Source organism: Triturus cristatus, chromosome 9 (genome assembly GCF_964204655.1).
Source record: "Triturus cristatus chromosome 9, aTriCri1.1, whole genome shotgun sequence".
Taxonomy (NCBI): Eukaryota; Metazoa; Chordata; class Amphibia; order Caudata; family Salamandridae; genus Triturus; species Triturus cristatus.
In genome coordinates, this window is record NC_140592.1 from 788,905,450 (window position 1) to 788,929,024 (window position 23,575).

Here is a 23,575-nt window from a genome sequence, read left to right on the forward strand (position 1 = left end):
GACACCGGTGATACTGGCCCCGGTGTCTCGCAGGGCCTCTACTTGGTGGCCATTGATTTTGACAAGTTGCCCATACTTCTGGGTGTTGGAGGGGAGGAGGCTACCAGGGATCATCTCCCTATCTCCCAGGGATACTAGGGCCATTGCTGCGGGTTCCCACTCCTCGGCTTCCTCTACTCCCTCCCCCAGGGCTACGTTGGCTATCTGTCTCGTCGGGGGGACTTGGGGGGCCATGGGGCACTCTGGGTCATTGGCGTAGTGCCCGGGTTTCTGGCAGCGAAAACATGTGACGGTCACCCGGTGTCCCCGTTTCCCAGGGGGCCCGGTTACTGGTGGAGGGGGTGCCGGGAAAGGTGGAGGTGGTGTCTTCGGGGGGCTAGGCTGGGACTCTCTCGGCCCTCCCTGGTTCCCTCCCCCTCTCTGGCGGGGTGGTCCCTGACTGGTTCGGGGGTACTCTCCTACCATGCCCCGGGAGACCCGGGTGTTGGTCCAGCGGTCGGCCTCCACAGCCAGCTTCCGGGGATCTGTGAGCTTACTGTCCAGCAGATGCTGACGTAGTTCTACGAAGCAGTTCGCAGCTAGATGTTCCCACAACATGAGATCAGTGAGTTCGGCCAGGGTGGTGACCTTGCTGCCCTTGGTCCACCCATCGAAGGCCCGACTGAAAAAGTTTACATATTCCACCCATGTGGTGCCCGGGATCTTCCTGCAGTCCCGGAACCGTTGACGGTACATTTCTGGGGTGAGGCCGTATCTTGTGAGGAGAGCCTCTTTCATGTGGCTGTAGGAGGTCTGCAGGGAGAGGGGTAGGTCGAGCAGGGTGTCCCTTCCTTCGCTCAGAAACCGCCCCCACAACCCCGCCCCCCAGTCCTTCTCTGGGATCCGATGGGAGGTCATGGCGACCTCGTAGGCCCGAAACCATTGCTGAATGTCATCGTTTTTATAATATTCCTTGACCACATCCTTCGGGATGTGGACCCTCTGTTCCGCTGGGGAGACCGCCTCTCGGTTACTTGGGGGCCTCCCTTCCTCGTTTCGGGCCTTGAGCTCGAGTTCCTTTAAGCTGCGTTCGTGCTCCAGCTGGAGCTTCCTTCCTTCATGCTCTCGTTGGAGCTTTTTCTCCTCCAGTTCGCCTTGCACACGCATTTGTTCTACCGCTAGCTTTTTTTCCGCTAGCTTCAACTCGCCCTCAATTTTGAGTTTGGCCAGCTCTAGTTCATGATTGCGGCTTCTCTCTCTGTCCGCGAGTTCTTCTGGGGAGAAGCCCCCGTCTGGTACACCTCCTCGCACCTGATTGCTGCTGCTTTCACTTTGGGGAGGTTCGGTTTCGTCGGGGCGCTCCCCCGTGCTTTCCGGGCGGGAGGCTCCGGTCTCCACCCAGGTTTTCAGTGCTTTCTGCAAATCTTCCTTTGTGTTGAGACCAGTGGTAGCGATTTTAAGTTCCTTGCAAAACTGCTTCAGCTCCTTGTGTGTATATTCCTCTAGATGCTCCACCTGGAACACCCTGTTGGCGTTGGTTTCTGCGGGGCTCATGGCGCTTCCTTCTGCCATCCTTGTCGGTGGTGCGTCCGTTGTTCACGGTACGATCTCTAGGTGATGGGCCCGAATCCCGTCGCTTGCCACCAATGTTAGACGGCGACCTCAGAGGAGCCCGGAAAGGGGGTCCTGACTACCCTGAGACCCACCCTCAAAGTATCGTAGCCGGGCACTGGCGGGAGACTCCCCAGGGGGAGGAATCTCGCAGCTAGGATCGTACTTCTGGCGCCACACGACACAGAGTAATCACACCGGTTGTTCTCAGAAACAATCTTTATCAAGTAGGTTATCACGGCAAATATGTACAAGGTATTCACGGGTTCAAGAGTCTCGGAAAGGTAGGGGGGTAGCGGGACAGTCTTTGGCAAAAGTTCAAGCAGGGACGTACCCGGCGCACAGCTCACAATCCTCGAGCCGGGGGATACGGGGTCGTAGTCGGGGTCCGGCGGGACCGGGAGAGTCTGGGGGAGCCGCGAGTCACTCAGCGGGCTCAGGTACAGGTTCAGGGGTGTCCGATCTTCAAGGAGCCGCGAGTCACTCAGCAGGCTTAGGCGCAAGTTCAGAGATGTTACGATCTTTCAGGAGCCGCGAGTCACTCAGCAGGCTTAGGCACAGGTTCAGAGGTGGTACGATCTTCCAGGAGCCGCGAGTCACTCAGCAGGCTTAGGCACAGGTTCAGAGGTGGTACGATCTTCCAGGGGCCGCGAGTCACTCAGCAGGCTTAGGCGCAAGTTCAGAGATGTTACGATCTTTCAGGAGCCGCGAGTCACTCAGCAGGCTTACGTTGTTCCAGCGTCGAATCTCCGGACCGACCCGAAGCACCCCCTGTTATAGGTCGACCCCTCTTTGATGTCCGGGGTCGGTCGAGGCAGGGGTCTTGTCACCTGGGGGTCGCTTGTCGGGGTTTCCTGCTATTGTCTTTTGATCTCGTTCAGGGCCGGGCCGGGAGGAGTCCCAGACACCCAGCAGGCGTGGAGCCAGCTCTCAGGGAGGCCGGAGGGCCGATCGAAACCCATCGTCCCAGGGGAGTCCAGAGGTGCGATAGAAACTGCTCCTCCCTCTCTCATCCCCCGGGAAGTGTGATGTCCTCCAGCCGGAGTGGCGCCTCTAGGCCAGGGTCGCGCTGGGGCCGGGCGGCCATCTTGACGCATGAAGTGGGCCTGCGGGCCCGGGGTGGCCGAAAGGAGAGAGGCCATGGACGGGGATGTCCGGGCCGGGTGTGGGTGTTCTGGTAGGAAGGACCGGCTGGGCCGGGTGGTTGGGGCGGCAGGTACCAGGTTTCGGTGGTGCGGGTGCACGGCGGGCCGTTCTGCGAGGCCGGGTCCAACAGGGTGCTAGATTAGAAGGGAATAACCGGGCTTGTGCAAGCCTGGTGGTAAAGAAGGTTTTGAAGCAAAGAACACCAGGAGAAAGAAATATTGATAACACTCTTTTCAATTCATCAAGAAGCAAAAAATAAATTTCTTTCAAACCTGATATCTGGCCTATGTCCAGCCTAAGGGTGTGCACTTGTATGAACTCAGTTTCTGGGAAAGGAAAAAGATTTAACAAGAAAAATGACCAGTAGTCAACAATTCATGCAGTTAATCTGAAAATTATCTATCAAGCTAAAACCTACATATTTAAAGGAATCCAAGAAAGACCTTGCATTTGCCAAAAATGCAGTTTTTACTTACATAATGTGGAAGAAATAATTGTAATCACTTCAGACTGCTTCTGCTTAATTCGGTTTTCTAATGTTAATTCTTATGGGGTTGGTGTGGCAATGTTGAAGGGAACAGTGGCTCTAGGTATTTGATTGTGATTGGGGCTAACCGGACCTTACCATTCACGAATTGCCAGTCAAATTTCAGCAAAAAGTTAGAATTAAATATTTTATGGTAGGTATGATTTTCAAGAATAGCTTGAACTAACATGTGGACATATATACAAAGGCTAAATGGTCCATGGCCAGTTTGTTAAGTGCTATTTCAAAGCACAACAATGTACTGAATTAAAATGAAGGTCTATTCAATGTTTATGGGAGAATAGTATAAAAAATATTACTGTACAACAATTGCAGTTAAGCAGCTTGTTTCAATTATAGATTTACAATAGGATATATTGTTTAAACTTGCAATAGTACATTGTGTTTTATTTAATGGAAAAGCAGGAGTCAATCATAAGGGTGTTGAGAATGACTCACTAAGATGTCTATGAGCTTTGGCTCATCATGCTACAATTCTTGATACCACCTTTAGATTTTCCCATCATCAGGCTTTAAAACATGCAAAACATCCGGAGAAAATAAAATCAGATTTAATTATACCAAGACTAACAGACCATCCACCGAAAAGAGATTGATCTTCAAGAAACCAGATCATGCAAGTCCCAAGAACCTCCAAAATTTCTGATTTGTGTCTGCTTTCTTAATTCTTCTCATGGTTCTGACATCATAAATATAAAAGGTAACCCAGGATAGATCTATACATCAAGTGCAGCATTGATGCTTCATGATCCTACGATAACTCCAATAGGCTTGTGTGCATATCAAGTCTAAAAGTCGAACAACTAAGAGAGGGAAACACTGGGCTACAGAATACCTCAGAAACAAGATCAACTTGGAACCTGCATGATGATGCAACCTATGCCGAACATGTTTCCAAGATCAAACGTTTGACAGAACGTATTAAAATTGCCTGTTAACCGAAACAAAATTGTCCACGATATGGCACCACTTCAGATTACATGTCTAGATTAGAATACTTATGCTTCCCCCGCCCAGATTATGTGCATTGCAGCTCTTTCAATGATGACTGAGGTGTGACACCACAAAGACTTCCTTTCCTGACAATAACTTGTGTAAAAACCTGAGACAAAATTGGTGTGCCTCAACCCTCCCACTCAACCTCCACAACCCTCCTTTACCCAGGTCTTGCCTTTGCTGGGAATTGGTTGGGAACGGGTGGGTGGGGGTCTTTCTCCTTTAATTTTATAGTTTGTTGCTCTTGTATTTCCCTTTCTACAGGACATTCATGATTAAGGCACTGTGCAACGGGAGCTATTGTTAAAATGCATATAATGTGTTGATTTTTGCTCGGTCCACTTGCTTCTGCAAGTACTGCTCTCATTGTCCCCACGAGCACCGGTGTACACTTTTCATTGTGAATCTAAACTATACGTAATGCGTTTGTGCCTTTCTTTATGAAAACTTGAATAAAAATATTTGAATTAAAAAAAAAATGCATGATCATTAAACTGCATTTTTGCCTATCCTTTTATACTTTAAGTATAAGTATACACTTGTTTCCACATTATAGCTAGTTGGTGAATGTTTAGTTACTTATGCAATGACTTTAGTAGAGATATCAACTGCTAAAATGCCTGGTAATTATTAAAAATTAAATATTAAAAATTAATAAAATTATTTGAAGGTACCAAGAAGAGCACAGATCAGGTTATACGCCTTTGTGTCTAAAATCCCACCTGCATTACCCAACATAGTAATGCTGGTGAAGACTTCTACAATCCTATGAATTCTGCATTCCATTATTATTTTATTATACTGTATGATTAAATAAAATGTGGTAAGATTCAATAGATGATTGCCAGAATAAGAAATTATGTGGTTCTGCCATTAGACGAGATTAGCACAAACACAAATTCTGCCAAGTAGGGTGGAATTTAAGTGAGCAAATCTGTTTTTATGGGTGGCTTTCAGGGTGACATGATTGTGTTCGAAGGTGTAAAGGTTGATAGGTACCCTTATACCTGCAATGGTGTTGGTATTCAAACTTTAATAGGTAGTTTCCCATTCCAAATCCACTTGTGTACTCGCTCTCATCAGTTGCATAACTTAATCTGTATTTAGAGAGGGAATGTGAAGAATCCCATTCCACAAATGTAACAGACTAAGGAAATAGATGTCTACCCCTGGAGCAAAGAAAAAATCTATTAACAAGCCCAAATGCACTTTTATGTCCTTTTCCATATGTGGAAATGTACAGCGATTACTTTTCCACATGCATAAATAATTACACTTTGGTACTCCCTGGAATTTGCAACAGTCAGGCAACTCCTAGAATTTCACCTGCAATTCTCTAGAGAACATTTCTCACTTTTGGGGCATTCTCAAGAGTGGGTGTAAGCTCCCAAGAGTATGTGAACATGTTTCCTGCAGCTTCTGTCAAACGTGCCCTGTGACCTTTTATGTCCCCAATATTTTCTTTTCTTATATTCAGATTACTCAGCCCAAGAGTTGTTTGCTGGCCACGTTCAATTTGATGTGAAGTATATATTATACCCAAATTCTCAGGGTGTACCACAGTTGAGTTATACACTAAGGACCCGATTACAAGCCTGGCGGACCGAGGACCGCAAGACTTGTGGTGGTGCTGCGGTGGTGGTCTTGCAACTGCCACATTATGAACCTAGTGGTCCTGCCACGTTGGGACCGCCAACTGTGCCAGGGAACCGCCGTTCCCTGGCAGTGACGCGGCGGTCCAGAGGCATCTATCTTTATGTTTGGCGGGACCGCCGCGCTCCCACTAAGCATATTACAGCTTTCATCACCTCCAATAATCTCAGGGAGGTCTTTCCTCCATGAAAACAGTGGCGGTGAGGAAAGAAATAGGGCTTTGCAGGGCTCCCTTAAGCCTCACGCCTTGTGGATACGCACAGGGGGGCACAACATGTTCCCCCCCGTGTGCATGCACAGAAGTTCCAGCATGGCATGGACTTTTCAGTCCATGCTGTGGTGGAACTTTCTCTGACGTTCCTCTTTTATAGATACTGCCGTGGAAACGGCAAAGGAAATGCCCGCCTATGGCAAAAAAAAGCAATTATAGGTCGGGCGGTCCTCACATCTGTTTCGCGGTGCAGCGGCAGGGCGGTGCTGCCGCCACACCGTCAAACTCCTAATCGGGCCCCAAGTATCTCTGCTGGCTGAGCCTTTGCAGAATATTGTTTTACTTAAATACATTTGAATTTTACTCTATATGCAAGTATAAAAATTCACTCAGACCACTCACAATTTTGCTCAAGACTTCTTAAGCGCAAAAATAAAGAGGTATCATTAAACTGAAGTGATGTAAAAGCATTAGTTAAATACACTTTCAGAATTTGTCTCAACCATTTTCTTTATTTGGTGGGGTGTGCGCCGTTGCAGATCTTCAAAAATATACAAAACATTCAGCACCCAAACATTATGTAAATCATCTTAGAATGTGAATGGTTAAGATTGCTGGGTAATGTCTTCATCCATCTACCCTCCCAAGCTCCTTTTGTATGTTGACGGGTACTGCAAAGGTATCACAGGATCAGCTTGCTCCAATGGGCTAGCGGTTTGTTATTGAGAGAGTACTTATAATTCACATGCAGATGTACCATTCTGATTATCTGCACACTGGCTTCTTCCGTCGGCACAATTATAGAGATACGTCACTTTAAGTCGGTGTGGAAAGTTGTTTTTACACTTGCAAGAGGGTATTCCTACTGTTGTGGTAAGAACAGCACCCTGTATTTTTGTCTTAGCCTACACTGGAGAAATACTGTAGGTACGAGATTGAATTCTGGCCAATAACTAATAATAAAAGCCTTATATGTGTTTGGCTTTATTATGAAAACATGGACCCTAGAAACTGAATAATACACAGCTGTGCAATGTCTAGCTAAGAAAGCACAATCATTGTCTTATACCCAAGGCTCCCAATTTTCAGTTTTTACAAATTTTTTAAAGATAAATACAAAAAGAAGTGACTATTACCTCTTCTATATTTATTTTTAAACAAGGATGAAAAAAGGAAAACGTTTTATTTGGTTTATTCTCAAAGCTGTCAGTCATTGTTACTAATATTTTTAAACCTAATTTTGTCATTTATAAGGTAAACAAAACGTTGCAATAATTAACCAATTAATCTCCCCACCCCGTCTCCAAAAGCCCAGTCCCAATCACATCATGTATCACTGCATATTTGTCAGCCTCCACACCCCTCTTCATATTTGTACACATGCTCTGTTCCTAGTTTCAAATCTGCAACTACATATTCTATATTCCCTGCCTTCAATTTCAGAAGCTACTTATGCTGCTTCTATATGCTTTCTTCCCGGGATTCATCCACCATTTCAGGATCTTTTAGACAATCTTAAAAATGATCCCCCACTCGTACCCTGTCAATTGATCCTCTCCCTTTCATCACTTCTCCATGTGCCACAGCACTCTTGTAGCTCGCCCACTGAATCAGCCCCTCCTTCCATTTCTCTACCCTAGGGGGCGTAGCTACCTTCCAATGTACGGTTATCTCCCACCTGGCAAGTACCAGGGGCAAGTCAATAAACCCGGCACCTAGCAGGTCTTTGAAATCCCCCTAAAAGACAGACCATCGGCGCACACTCAATAGTTCCCTCCGTCAACTCATTAAAACAGGACTCTACCTTCCACCAGTATCCCACCAATGGTGGACATGACCACACCATGTTTATTGCTTCCACTGGCTTAAGTGTCGCATGTACCACACTGTTAAAGTTCCGCTTAGTCGACCACACTGTTTCTAAGTGCCTCATTAATTATATACAAACCTCCTCACATTCTCCAACATGTTTTACTAAGCCGAGCCCCAGCCGGCTTCATTGCTTCCAAGTATCTCTATGCCAGTCTGCCCTCACTCTCCCAGCGCCAATGCGTCCCAAGTGTCTTTCATTAGATACTTTTGTGCCACGCATTGGAGAAGACCCTGGCTAGCTTCAGGGTCACTGCACAGCCATATTGCCCCACATCTCCACCGGAGGCTCGGTCTAGCTGCCATTTTGAGGCCAGAGGTGCCGCAAATGTCACGCAGTTCAAGTTCCACTTAACCCGCTACACGGTTTCCACAGGTGCCTCGTTAGTTAGATACCAATCTCTTCACATTCTCCAACATACTCTGTTAAGCTGAGCTCCACCATCTTCACTACTTCCAAGTGTCTCTTCAATTAGATACAAGCACTGTGCACAAGGGCCTCCTTAATTAGATGCCAATCTCCAACATACTCCGCTATGCTGACCTCCATGCCAGCTTCATTGTATCCAAATGTCTTTTTAATTAATTACTTTTACCAATCAATCAATCAAAGCTTTATTTCGATAAAAAATTATATCATAAAAGCATACAAACAAACAAATAATACAAATTTGTCATGGGGAATAAAATAACTAAAATTAAGACAAATAAAATCTGGTCGGGGGAAAAAGAATATTGTTACAAAGGGAGCAATCGTAGAATAAAAGATACATTGCTACACCAAACGTTTCTCCCCCCCCGCAGAAACACATGAGAATCTAAAGGACAACCAAGAATAAATAGATTTAAAAATGGACAGTCACAATCTATATAAAAAACATTAAATTGCACTAAGTAACAATGCAGTTATTTCCCCCAAGAAGATAAGTTAAGAGATATATCATATCAAAGAACGCAGAGACCTAAATCTAATAACCCATGACCAGCCAAGAAATTTGGCCACACCACATACCAGCAGTGCACTAGTGTCTGACTGTAAAATTCTAAGTGCTACACGATAGTTCGCAGTGCCCAGCAGCCTGCAGACGGGAGCCATCTTGCTCGAGGATTTTTATAAGCTGGGCACTCGAACAAAAGGTGCGCTACAGTTTCAACCTCCCCATTGCAACATGGACAATTTGCAATAGTTTGATGGGGGGGTTTCCATTTACTAGTACACTCACGTGTAGGGAGTGTGCCAAACCTAAACTGGGTATAAAGAGTCCTATCTCTAGGTTTCTGTATAAAATCAAGATAGCACTCCAACCTTACCACCAATTTGTGTAGATAGAAATCCCCAGTCAATCTACCTAGGTTGGGAGTGCTATTCTCCTGGTTATCTATCCAGGTCCAATAGGCCTTCTTGAGATCAGCCCCGCTCAAGTATTTTCCAGACTCCCAAACTTCTCTTAAGCCCATTGAAAGAAAAGACTTTTTGACATTGCTCAACCAACCAATCCTATGTGAACCCGTCGCGCTCATCACTTCTCTAAGGCCATCAACGTATTTGGATAGCTCCGGGGTGCGCCCTAAGCGGGTCCAAAAAAGCAAGGGGCGTAATCTAGCAAGATCCCTAAATGAGCGCCTGCCCATATCGCTCATCAGGGGCTTAAGAGGAGTACCCTTTGGGAGCTAGACCAAGTCCCTAAGGAATTTGCTTTTAGATCTTGAAATTTCATCGACATTATCAAAACCCCAGAGTTCGGCACCGTAAAGTACCGAGCTGACAGCTTTAGCAGCATAAATCACAAGGGCGGGAGCAATGGGCCTGCTCTGCGAAGAGCGATGTTCCTTCCCAATTGCTCCCGTAATCCGCTTGTGATTCAAGAGCATTTTATCAATATGGGGTCTCCAACTTAGTCTGTCTGAAATTCTGATTCCGAGATAATCAAAAGTATTAACAAGCTCCAAGGGGACTCCTTCCAAAGTAGGAGTTATTTTAAGGGATCTGCAGGGATTAAACGAGAGAAGTTTGGTCTTCAAGGTGTTTATAGTCAAGCCTCTCAATCTGCAGAAAAGATAGAACCTATCCAAAAGTTTTTGCAACCCTGCCGGGGTTTTAGAAATTAGCAGGGTGTCGTCTGCAAAAAGTAGGGCAGGAACTTTATCACCCGCCAGGGTCGGGGCATCAGCTGGAGTTTCCTGCAGGAAACTTACCACCCCATTCACATATAAAGAGAATAGGGTGGGAGCCATAACACAGCCCTGGCGGACTCCCCTATTAACAGGGATTTTATCCGTTTTCTGTTGCTGAGAGCCCCACCTCACCTGACCATTGTTGCCCTCATGAAGACGAATCAAAAGGTCTAGGATAGGCAACGGAGCACCCATTTCCTTCAAGTCCAACCACAAGCGTTCACGAGGGACTAGATCAAAGGCAGTCTTTATATCTATGAATGCCAAATAAAGACTGCCCTTGCCAATCGAGACCACCTTCCAATACAAAAGAAGGAGCCTAAAGACCTGGTCAATGGTACCCGTGTTTGCTCTAAAACCCGCCTGGTAATCTGTCAGGATGTTGTTATCATTGGCCCATGTCAAGATTCTCTCTAACAAGACCCTGCCAACGACCTTCTGACCAGCATCAATGAGGCTGATGGGTTGGTAGTTGGCAGGGTCTTCCCTAAGTCCCTTTTTAAATATTGGGATCACCTCCGCCCCTTTCCATGATTCTGGGATGGGGGATCCTTTAAGGAGAGCATTAAGCAGGGTGGTGAAATACCTGGCCCAGTTTAGGGGATCGGCTCGGAACAAATCACCAGGTAGGCCGTCTGGTCCTGAAGCCTTGGCTGGGACTATTTTATTAATAGCAGCCAAAACTTCAGGTTCCACAAATGGATCATATGTCTCTAAAACGAAAGATGACAAAGAAGAACCAGGAAAGTCACCTAGGCTATGAGCAACATCCCCAGAGTAGAGTTTTTTTAAAGTGATCGAACCACTCCTGGTTCGTAATATGATTGGGAATTGTATCGGAGCCCTGGCCTTTGGACTTCCTGAACAGTTTCCAAAAGGCATTTCCATCTTTCGCCAGACTGGCAACCTTTAGATCTAACCAAAAGGATTCTTCCCAGGCACGCTTAGCGCCTAGTACTGCCTTTTTATAATCCTTTCTAGCGCTTTGCACCAGATGGCAAACGCGTTTTTTAACAGCAGCTATCAAGAGACACTTTTTTTGTCTAGACTCCGAGTTATACCATGAACCTGAAACTTTGGGGGGCTTGTTTGAGTTACTAAAAGAGGGTGGTACCAAGAAAAAAGAGCCTATCAAATCTACTGTATCTAGGTAGATACTCCCGGTGTTAGGGGGCCCATCCACGACACTACTTGCTTTCTGTAGTTCCGTGGTTTTAGCCAACAAGACCTCTTTTATAGCGTTCAGTTTTTGGACGTCGCAGACTATTTTCGGCCATTTCAGGTACCTCCTGCAATTAGATGGAACTACCTCCTTTGAAGACATGATTCGACCAGTACCAGAATGAAAGGAGTCAGGAGACCAAGGATTCTTCATAGACAAACATAAGGAATTATGATCACTTTCAACTATAGGAACTATAACCAGATCTACTAAATGTCTCCATAGTCTATGATCAATTAAAATATAATCAATTTGAGATGGGCATTTTGCTCTATTAAAAGTATTGGCACCATTGGCGGCTCTTAGGCCAAATTCAAGTGATAGGGCATTCATTTGGATGGCCAACTGCGCCCATTTCATTATTGGCGGTAAAGTCAAGGATGGTATGCCCCACCTGGCATCCTCAACCTCTGTCTCGAGCAAATCTTCTGAGGCCAAAGGTTCGAAGGTGCAGTTCATATCCCCTGCCACCATGATTAGAGAGTCAAGCAGACAGGAGGTAAGTTCGTAACCCTAAGCTGTAACAAGTGGCGACTTTAGACCACCCTTCGTACCTCTAACATAGACATTAAAAAGCTCGATGACAGGTCCACCTCTAACCCCTGTCAATGTTAACCGCATCAAATCCAGGGATATACACTCATGATGTTTTACCCTACAATTAAGGTTAATGCTAACCCAGACAATGAGACCCCCCGAAGGTCGCCCACGACCATTGGAAATTGCTGGTAAAAAAAACCAAGTAAAGCCAGTTTTGTATATTGGCACTAGACTCCAGGTCTCCTGAAAAATACATATGTTGTTTTCTTCAATGTAATTATTCCAGTCTGGCAACAACAATTTGTTACATAAACCCGCAATGTTCCATGAGATTATTTTGAGATTTAAAGTGGAGAGCGATAAGGTATCATCAACATGGACAAACATTTCACATGGTAAACAAATCACTCGATCTATCAACAATACTCTCACAGATATTGCGGAGTAGGACAATATTGTCTTGGGGTTGAACTAATGGAATAACAATATTAGAGTTCGTAGCTAAAGATACAGAGGTTAGTCAATCATTGTTGTCAAAAGTGGATTGACCCACTTTCAGCTAATTTAATTCAAAACCCCTCGATATTAATGGTTCGACAAAAGGAAAGCGCCTAAACTGGATGGGAGAAGAACCTGGAGAAGAGGTTCTAAATTCCAGTGCCAAGAGACCCTCGGCCAATGGGTGGCTGGCCAAGGTGAGTTCGATGGTATCAGTAAGATTATCTTCAGATCTACACCTTTGGGCATTACTTTTACAGCTACAAAGTCTCTGTGTGCTACTCATTGGGATGGGTTCCTATCTGCTTTAGTGTCACTGCACAGCCACACAGCCCAACGTCTCCACCACAGCTGCAGTCAAGCCTCCATTTTGGGGCCAGCCACGCAGTCACCGCTCAGCCAGCAACCACCGCACCTAAATTTAATTTCACCTTCCTCTGACATCGCTCTGCATGTGGATGCAGATCAAACATTCAGCCTCAAATGATATAGCTGCTCACCTGCGTCAGCCGCTCACCAACTGCCACAGGGTCAAGCCGTTCCGCCTGCCATCTTATGGTGCGGCCGCCAAAACACAGGAGACTGAGAGGACACATCAAGCCCTGGCCCGCCTGTGCTATGCTTCCTCTGAAGGATGGTCACAAACACAACCATAGTTGCTGAACACGTTACAGCTCCCAAGTGGGCAGTTCTAATACAGGACAGCAGTGGATGGTGGAGTTAGGAGGGAAGTGATGTGGAACCCGACCTACTCCATAGGTGCCATTTTCCCCTCCAGTCAGTCATTGTTACTAGGCCAACTGCTCAGGTTGGCCCGTTAAGAAGTATAGGAGAATGTTTACTAATGGAGCTTACACAGCTGCTGATATGAACCTGTATGTTTTCTTCAACACTCATGTTTTGATATAAGCGTACTGATGCATCATCACAGATGGGTAGTTACAGCATTAAACCCCGTTGGGCATTCATATATTAGCATACCGTTGCTGGTTAAATACATACGAAAATATACTACTTGCACCTTCGGGGTTTTTTTCCCCCCCACAATCCCCAAAACAAATATGCTAAATAGTGATAACGTTGAATAGAAAATAAATATGAAACAAACTAAAACGCCAAGAAAATAAATCCCATAAAACTGAGGGCTCTACTTACAACTAATTAGTGACACATGGAGCTAGATATATATTCCCATTTAAGGCTCTAGAGTGAATGAGAATTTAATTTAAAAAAATCTTTATTATATCTGGTAACATTTCCATCACAATTGACAAAACTATATTTAAATAAAAAATAAAGGTCAACATGCTTTCTGGGACCTGTTGCTGGACATCTCTTTGCTCTCAATTTACTCTCTAGTCATCGTCACCCCTCCCACAAGGAAAAACATGCAATGAGCAAATAGATGTTTTTGTCTCTGCCTCTAGGCCCCGTCCAATCTTGGGAATGGATTGCTGTACAATTGTACATGATGATAACACCACAGAGAAATTATGTGTATATATATATATATATATATATATATATATATATATATATATTCACCTAAAAAACCATAGGTTTCACACAGGTTATAGTTAGGTGGACATTTCACTCGTAAAAAACCAATGAAATTCCCCCGTTATTGTTACTTCAGATAACTATAACTCGCACGCCCGCAATCCACTGCTCATGACGTCACACATTACATCACTCATGACATGGTCAATGGCATCACTCATGACATCACTGATGACATCATCCTTGTGATAGAGTGGCGGTCGCGCGAGTTATAGTTATCTGAACTAACTATAACGGGGGAATTTCATTGGTTTTTTACGAGTGAAATATCCACCTAAATATAACATGTGTGAAACCTATGGTTTTTTAAGTGAATTTGCAAGGTTTTTTAAATGCTAATTCCTAACTAGAACGTGTGTGAAACCCAGGGTTTTTTCAGTGAAATATATATATATATATATATCCTATAGGACCTGGCTTTCAAAGGAAAAGAATGTTTTTACTTGCATATATCTTTGACGCCTTCACAATTTAAGTGTGCCAGTGATTCTTGTTGCGCACAGAAAGTTTTGTGGTGATCCATCAATGGAGGGAGGGGGGCAAGAAAAAGGGGCGTGGTCAAAAATGTGCGTTTGCCATAGGAATTATATACCCGACAAGAGCCTGAACCACTGAACGGAATTACATCAAATTTAGCAGAAAGGTAGCTGTTGATCCAGAAAGTGACCTTTTTGTAAATTGGTGTAAATCTGCTCAATAGATTGTGAGGTATTAAAGAAAAAACTAATTTGGATAGCAAGGGACGCAAAGGCTCTGCAAACACTCTCGATGTTGAGCTGAGATCCGATTCGCTGCCAACACTTCAAGCTGGATGTGTTGGCAGCCATCTTGGAACTCTACTTTATCCGAGTCCCAGAAAAAACATTTAAAAAAAAAAAAAAAAAAAAAACAGTGAGCAGGGTAGGAATACCCTGACCCCTTACCTCTGGCAAGAGCATAAAAAGCATTTTTAAAAAAAAAGAATTCCACCAAAAAACACGGCAGATCCACGACTCCAGTGAATATTTAAAAAAAACAAGTTGGGCTACTGCGCTTGGTTTGGGAAAAGCCCCCGGGTGGGCCAGGTCCCAGGGGCATTGTTTATAATAAAAAAAAAAGAGGGTGGGTGTATGGGGCCCTCTCCTGAGGCTCTTGGAGCCCCAGGGACCACCATCTCCCTGGGTCTTTATATTTAAAAAAAAAAAAAAAACAAGGGGGAGGAAGGTGCATGGGACTCCCCTCCTGAGACCCAATAAGCCCGGGGACCGCCACCTCCCTGGGGGCTAAATAACAGTTAATGGGGGACCCCCCCCCCCAGGCACCAGGGACAACCACCTTCCCAGGGTCAAATTATTTTTAAATGACACAAGGGGGGCCGTGCAGACCCCTTCCTGGGCCACATAAGGCCCTGGGGACCACCACCTCCTCAGGTCAGGCCCTGAAAAGAAAAATGACTGGGGCTACGTGGCCCCTTTCCTGGAGCCATATTTGGCTCTTTGGACCACCACCCCCCAGGTACGGCTCCTTCTTTGTCCTGGGGTTCCCACTTCCGGGACACAGCTGTTTGCTTTTGCTTGGCAGGAGTGGACAGCTCCCACTAGGCAAAAGCAAACACTCGGCAGAAGCTGGAAGCAAAGGTTTCATCTCTTTCCCTGCCCACAGACATGCGGGCTGGGAAAGATGAAAGTATTGCTCCTGCATGAAGGGTGCTGCATTTTCAGCAGCTCCCTGCATGCAGCAGCAATTGTGGGTCCCACAGGAGGCAGGGAGCCTGCTGGGACAGCAGGGGCCTTGATGCTTCCCCCGTGGTCCCAAACAGTTGTTACTGGGTGCCTGTGTGGGCTCCAGGGCACCCTGGGAGTAGTGTCTGGGCCTGGGGTTGGAGTCCCTGGGGCCGACAGCAACCCAGGGATGCAGGCTGCGCGGCCCCCCTCCCCTATTAGTTTAAGACCGGGCCAGGGGGGAAAATAAACAGCATAAACGGAGGGAGATGGAGGTAAAACAACAGCATAAACGGAGGGATAAAAGCAAAAGTGGCAACAGAGAGGGTGGGCGAGGTAAAGAAAAGCCATAATGGAGGGAGGAAGGGAAAAAGCAAGAGTGTCAATGAAGGGAAAGGAAAGTTGGTAGGCGGAGGAAAAGCAGTAGTAGCAATGGAGGGAATGGAGTCAGGGTGGACAGATATCAAGCAAGAACGGAAGGAGATGGTGAATGGGGAAAAAAGCAACAACAGAGAGTCGGCAGGTGGATAGAATCTTTATGGAGACGATAAACCAGCACACTGGGAAGGGAGACGAACATGGAGTGCAGGATATAAATGCATGCTTGGGGAGCGGGAGGAGGATGAAGCAAGACCAGGGAGGGTGAGGGCAGAAGTATTCAGGTGAGACAACCAAATGGAGCATGGAGGTATAGCAGAACATGGGAGAGAAAAAAACTTGTAGCGCTAAGTGTGGGAAGAGAAGCACACAAAGTTGACAGCTGGAAAGTACATGCACTCTCATGGAGTGCTTCATGGAAAAGAAAAATCTGTTCCTGAAATGCAGACAATGCCGGAAGCATAGAAGGAAAAATGGTAAACCAGCTGCATTTGTGACCTAGTTTCCATGCTCCCATTTCCATGACACCCATACAGCCACTCAAACACCCACTTACAGATCCATACAGCCACTCGCATCTACTCCCCCATACATGAAATCACATACCCACTCGGACCCAAACAGCTACTCACAAACCCACACTCAAACTCAGACACCCATGCACCCACTAAGAGACCCACTCAGTGACTAATTCACCCACTCATACACTCACTCAGACTCACTCATAGACCCCCTCAGAGACTCATGCACTCACAGACCCGCTCAGGCACACACTCACTCATGTACCTTCTCACTCATTTGCCCACTGACATACCCACTCACTAATGCACACATTCACAGAAACACTCAGACTCACGCACCCACTAACAGAGCCACTAGACACTCACAGACCAATCACTCACAGACCCACTCAGAGACTCGTGTACTCACTCACAGAATGACTCACACGTGTATGGAGGCACTCGCAAACCAACTCAGACACTGACACCCACTCACAGATCCACTTACTCATGCACCCACCCAGATAGCCACTCAAGACACCCAGCACCCACTCACACACCCAGTAAGACACTTATGCAGCCACTCCCAGACACCCACACACCCACTAACAGACCTATTCGGGCATTCTCACACCCACTCACAGACCAACTGAGACACTCATGCACTGTCAAAGGTAACTGGTTACAATAAGGAAATAACATTAAAGAAAACCTTAAAAATGTACTTTAAAAATAAAAAAGGTTACAGTGACGTTATAGTTAGGAAATAAAAACAAATGAAGTTGAAATTCACTGAAAAATACAAAGGTTACAGGGACCTTATAGGTAGCCTCAGATTTCACTGGTACAAAACCATAGAAATTGAGCAGTTATAGTTGCCTGAGCTAATTATAACTTACGCCCCTGCAATGCACTGCTTATGACCTCACATATTACATCACTAGTGACATGGTCAGTGACATCACTGATAACATCTCAAATGACATCACTGATGACTTCATCCACAGAACCACTCACACCCCCACTCACACCCCTATATAAATCTCACCCACCCACCCAACCACTCACATACCCGTTCATAAACCCATAAAATACTCACACAACCACACACTCATCCATACTCACTCAAACACCCACTCCCTCACACATACAGCCACTCAGTCACCTGTACAGCCAGTCACATAGCCACACACCCATACAGCTACTCACACACCCACTCACCTATACAGACACTCACACACCCACTCATCCATACAGCCTCTCACTCATGAGCTTGCACCCCCCACAACCACTTACACACCCATTCCCACATCCATACAAGCACTCGCATTCCCTCACTCACCCATACAGCCATTCACACAGACACTCACTCTCCAATACAGTCACTCACACACCAACTCACTCAACCAAACACCCACTCAAACAGCAACACACTCACCCATACAGCCACTTACACACCCACTCACTCAAAGCCATTCACACACCCACTCACCAATACAGCTACTCACACCATTACTTATACATCCATACAGTCACTCACATACCAATACAACCACTCAGATACCCACTCACACACAGATACACACTCACATAATGTATATTAGAAATAGTATTACTCATTAGTAGTACACCAAGTATACTAACTTAACTTTTGTAGTAGCTTACTTTATATGGTGTCATCAGCGACGTCATTTGAGATTTCAGTGATATCACTGACCATGTCATGAGTGATGTAATATGTGAGGTCATAAGCAATGCATTGCGGGGGCGTAAGTTAAAGTTAGCTCAGGTAACTTGAACTGCTGAATTTCTATGGTTTAGGACAAGTGAAATCTGAACCCAACTTTAATGTCCCTGCAACCGTTGGAAAAAAAAATAATTATATAAAACGTCGTCCTTCACGACCTGTGATACAGCGGCACAAAAACTCCTCAGACACCATCCTCCATGAGTATCACCCTTTTATTATTTTTTCATTTTTCACAAAGTTCTGAAAGAAACCTTCATTTAAAGGGCAAGATAAGCAAACAAATTATCTCCCAGGCCGACACGTTTCAGCTTCCCCCTTCTACTGAGCCTCAAGTTACACCATAGTAAGGCTGAGCAACTCTTTTTCAATGTCTGTTTGCTCTTTGGATGCCCAGTTGAGCGCTGGAAGGTTAACGCTTCTATCAACATAACTCATATTCCCCTCCATGACCCACAGTACCACATATTATTTTTCTTTTGTAGTCCAACTTATTTCAAGCTCCCCTATTTCATCATTACATTGAACATTTTAACACAATCATTATAATAGCATTCCTATTCATTATGAAACTTCCCACATTGTTTAATTGTTTAATACAGGTACCATAGTATGAGACTTTTCAATGTGTGTTCTCCTTTTGGCTTTCCATCAAGTGACTTGTGCTTAACTGCTCCCAGTTATTTTACTTCTGCCAATCATTATGTTCTCCTTTTTATTATTCTTTCTAATTAATGTGTTGCACGTAATATACTAAAGGCAGCACCCAATAAGGTTGTTTGTACTACAAAGGGAAGAAACGGGACTTATACATTTCACTAAAGGAGTGTAATTTTGCATTGTTCTCTATAAAGTGGCATGTGCTACAGTACGCTTATGTTTTAAGTAAAGTGCTAAATATTCTTACAAATCAATGTATTGCACATACCATAGTAATGGCAGCACCTAATGAGTTGCTAGGGCCTACAATAGGTAAGAAAGAAGGCTTGCTCAATTCATTGATGAGATATATGGTCCTACTCTCCATAAAGTGACATGTGCAACAGTACTCTTTTACATTTTCTAAATCAGCTTTTCCATATTTTCAATCCATTTTCTTTGCCTACCGATCTATTGCCCATGATCTAGTATAATAATCCTCAATAAAGTGCTAATGCTTACTCAGGCTGTAATGGTTCCATTAAAGTGCTAGTGCATGCACTGGTCATAAAAAAAGAAGAAACAAATTCTCAAGTTATAGTCACTTCAAAACTCTGAGTTGAAAGTCCCACACATTGTTGAGATGTTTTATCAATCTACTGTCCATAACCTGATATGAAGATCCTCAATAAGGTGCTAAGGCCTATACATGATGTAATCATTTAAATTAAGTGCTAGTGCATACACTGGTCACAAAACCCTCCCTTATAATCATTTAAAAAGGTTCAAATTACGGGCCCCACACTTTAGAGAAGTATCTTATAGGGGATATCTTCTTTCCACGCCATGATCTGTGGGTGAGTTGAAATATATACTTTTGTCCAGTAACTCACATGATCACGACAAAAATTGAAAAAAACAATGTTTTTGTGGCCCTGGGGCTCCATGTGGGACCCTTTGAGCAGGCCTAGGGGGTTAGGGTGTTTACACCCTGCTCCCTTTTATTGTTTTTAACCCTTTTTTTTAACCTTTTTTCTTGTGACTCGGTTCAACAGAGTCACAAGATGGCGGTCAACACTTCCTGGTTGGAACTGTGGGTAGCCAATCTGATCGCTTCCTATTGATACATGGATTTGTGAGAAATGTTTACATTTCTCAGTAACTACTGGACAGATTTACACCATTTAACTAATAAAGTGCTTTCTGGACCAAGAGCTACCTTTTTGCCAAATTTGGTGTAATTCTATTCAGCAGTTCGGACTGTAGCCGTGTCCAAAGTTTCCTATGGAAATTAACATCGAGAAAACGCATTTTGGGCGTTTTCTCGGCCCCCGCTTGACTAATCACACTGAACGGCGCCAAAGATATTGGCAAAAAACGCTTTTTGAATAGAGAATATAAACAAGTCCTAACTATACCTACTGGTGACCGCCAGTAGGTAATATATGAGAGAGGATGTCTACCATATATAGCCAAATCACTGGCTTGTATTCTTTGAATCAAGTTATTGGCCTCCCTCTAAATCAAACACTATTTAGAATGAGAGTCAACTATTAACACAATTCTCTCATTATGTGCCCTTGTTCACAAACAACTGTTTTTGGGAGCACTACATTTTTTACTTGTTTTGGGCGTTTTTCGCAGCTTCTGCTTTGAGTTGCAACTTCTTATGGTACATAGTGACCCTAAACAATCTCATCACGGCCTTCAATCCAACACCTACAATTGAACAAGAATAACGCAGGCAAAATGGCGTTTCCCTCAGAAACAAATGTCAAACTAAGTCAAGGAAGATTTGGTCTTGCAGGTTTGCCAATCAACTTGTGCATAGTGGATTTCATAAACAAAATCAACGTCGTTTAATTTCCCACCTGCCACACTTCAACTAAGAAATGACTGGACTGTGTTAAATTAATATATGCGAATGATACTTTGGGACAGAACACCAATTGACTTAAATCATTATGGGAGATTTTTGATAAGTGACAGAGTGAATCACTGAAATATAGATCATACTAATGCTTGAGGCAATACAATATTTATTTGATTTGAGGGAGTACAGTTGGCAAGGTTTACAACCGATCATATAGAAGGCAAAGTCATCTCTTACCTTAAGCTAAAAAGCACTCCTTTTGGAGTGAAGTATTGGATTATGGATGAAAATATTTAGCTTAGTCTATAGAGGTTATAAATTAGCTCGGGAGATCAAAGCCTTCAAAGTGAATGGCATCCTTAGTTATGCTTCACTAGTGCACAAGGTATGGCAAATTAAATCCACATCTTATTCAATATCAATTAGACACTTCAAACAACTCCCATTCACTGTAGACATTACAGCTGCATAGAAATTTGAAATTGCCTGATCTAGTTTGTGAATAAATCTTTTGTTTGTCTTCTGAAAGCAAGATAATAATCAAATTCTTTACTTCATCTAGTTTGGTACACAATTACTTTGGGATAATTTTTACACTGTAATATTTATTAGTCTTATTTTAAAAACGTGCTTCATAAGTGCAATCTGCCACATTACGGTACTAGGAGAATGTCAATATTAAAAGCACCCTCACCACTAAAAACTTTAAAAATTCATTCTAGCGCATCAGAGGCTAATTTGGTTAATAACTTTTATAGCTGTTCCACTGGCCCTCTAGTATTTTCTTGATACTTTAAATTAGAAATGAAGAGTAAGGTTTGGAATGAGTTGCTTCATTTTAGGTTACTGCAGGTGCCTGTTCTCTTGATGCTTTAAATTGGTTCATTGACAACGCGTAGACTGTTCCTTTTGTCAGGTCTGTTGGGCCTGCGGAAATCAGATAATGATAGATCCCTTTTTTATGAGTTTATTATTTGTACTGTCAATTAAGTTAAGATAGACAGATTAATAAACACTCAAATACAGTAAACATTTTAAATCAACATTTTCATCATGGCAGACGTTGCTTGTTCATTTGAGAATAATGATGGTGCTTATCATAGGATTAGTTTGGGAAGTGTTGACTAACTGTTTTAGATTTCTACCCTTTCAGGTCCACTGCCACTGAGCTATTTTGCAAATTAAGAATTGTAAAACCAATAGTTCTAATTTTTTCTTTAGAGGAACCCAAAATCAATTTTAATAAATTAAAAAAAAAATATGTTTAACCTTTCTAACTGTTTAGATTAAAAATAAATCCTCCATATTTAAACCTGGAGTAATCCAGATTTCAACATGCCATAACCTTTATATGAAATATTCAAAATTCATGAAATACCTAACTAGATTAAATTTTTCATATAACTTTAATTACCATATTAGCAATGCATTAGCCACTTATGGCCCGATTTAGATATAGAAATATAAATCCCATAGCAATTAATTGGATTTATATTTTCGAGGGACGGGATACCCTTCACCGTTGTGACAGAGTAACCTGTCCCCCAAGATCTAAATCAGGCACTTAATTTTAAAATAGGAATGTAATACCCAATACCAATAAAGGCTTAAGTAAATTTCCATATTTTCTCTGAAAACTGTCAATTATAGGTTTCCGGGCCATTTGCATTGTATTAATCCAAGAATAACAGTTAACACAAAGACTGAATACTGCTAATATTTTAGAAAATCCTGCATGACTGTTTAGTGGGACGGTTTAGGAAATTTTCGTCCATTGCTGCAATATCTTATTTATTTGGCGCCTGATGTACTTTTGATTCCGCATGAACTCCAACAGAAACCTAGATATTGTGTTAGGAAAATAGGGATGTACTCACCTTTATTTGACATCAGTGAACACAAGCACCTGACACTGACCGAAACCTAGTCAAAACAGTCATCCTGCTGCACTCTAGTAACCTTGCCCAAGGCTCCTTCACATCTGTGGCTTAGATTATGTTTTTAATCCTGTATCACAATATCTTTCAGTACAAACCAGAAAATTAACTTGAGTTCTGGAAGTCTTTGACTCCACTAAATTCAATCACATAATGACACACAAACAGGTTTCTCCTTTTCCTGTGGACAAAATTACCTATAAAGTATGTACCCCTTCATATGCAGTCATCCTACAGGGACTACGTATGCTGAGCTTCAAGCATTAGATTTCAGAGATTACTGGTGTGAAGTATGACTGAACAGAATTTGTGTAATTTCTTTAAATGAATTGCCCAAACAATTACTTAAAATTATGTGTTATTCCACTAAATGATGACCTAATCATTACCTAATCTTTTAATTGCAAAATGTGTCTGTGTGTCTGTTTTTGGCACAAGGACACATTTTGCACAAAACAGAGTAAAATCCTCGTTGACACAAAAATTCACTCCCTTTTGGCTCATTCACGTTCTCCCTGTGATAGGATTTTTAGTCCAGCAGAGTCTCAATAAAGCGATGTGGCATAGTCTCAGGCATAATGGGTAACAATCGTAACACAAAATGCTGCACCTTAGATGAGATTTTGAAGGAGTAAATGAAATTTCACCAGAGCCTAGTCTAGAGGCAACTCTTTAAGACACTCTCGACTCTATGTTGTCTTTTTATGTCAGGAAATGAAGCTTTTATATTCTCCTTATTTACTGGGATGTGCGATTCATCTCACCCAGGAGCTTGAATTACCCACTCCTGTGAA

General features: G+C 43.6%; 1 protein-coding gene across 1 annotated transcript in view; it reads right to left on the reverse strand.

Moving 5' to 3' along the window:
• The window catches only part of LOC146798850 (homeobox protein SIX4-like), a 142,133-nt gene that overhangs the window by 18,287 nt on the left and 100,271 nt on the right, over positions 1–23,575 (reverse strand). The gene's annotated exons all lie outside the window — the stretch shown is intronic.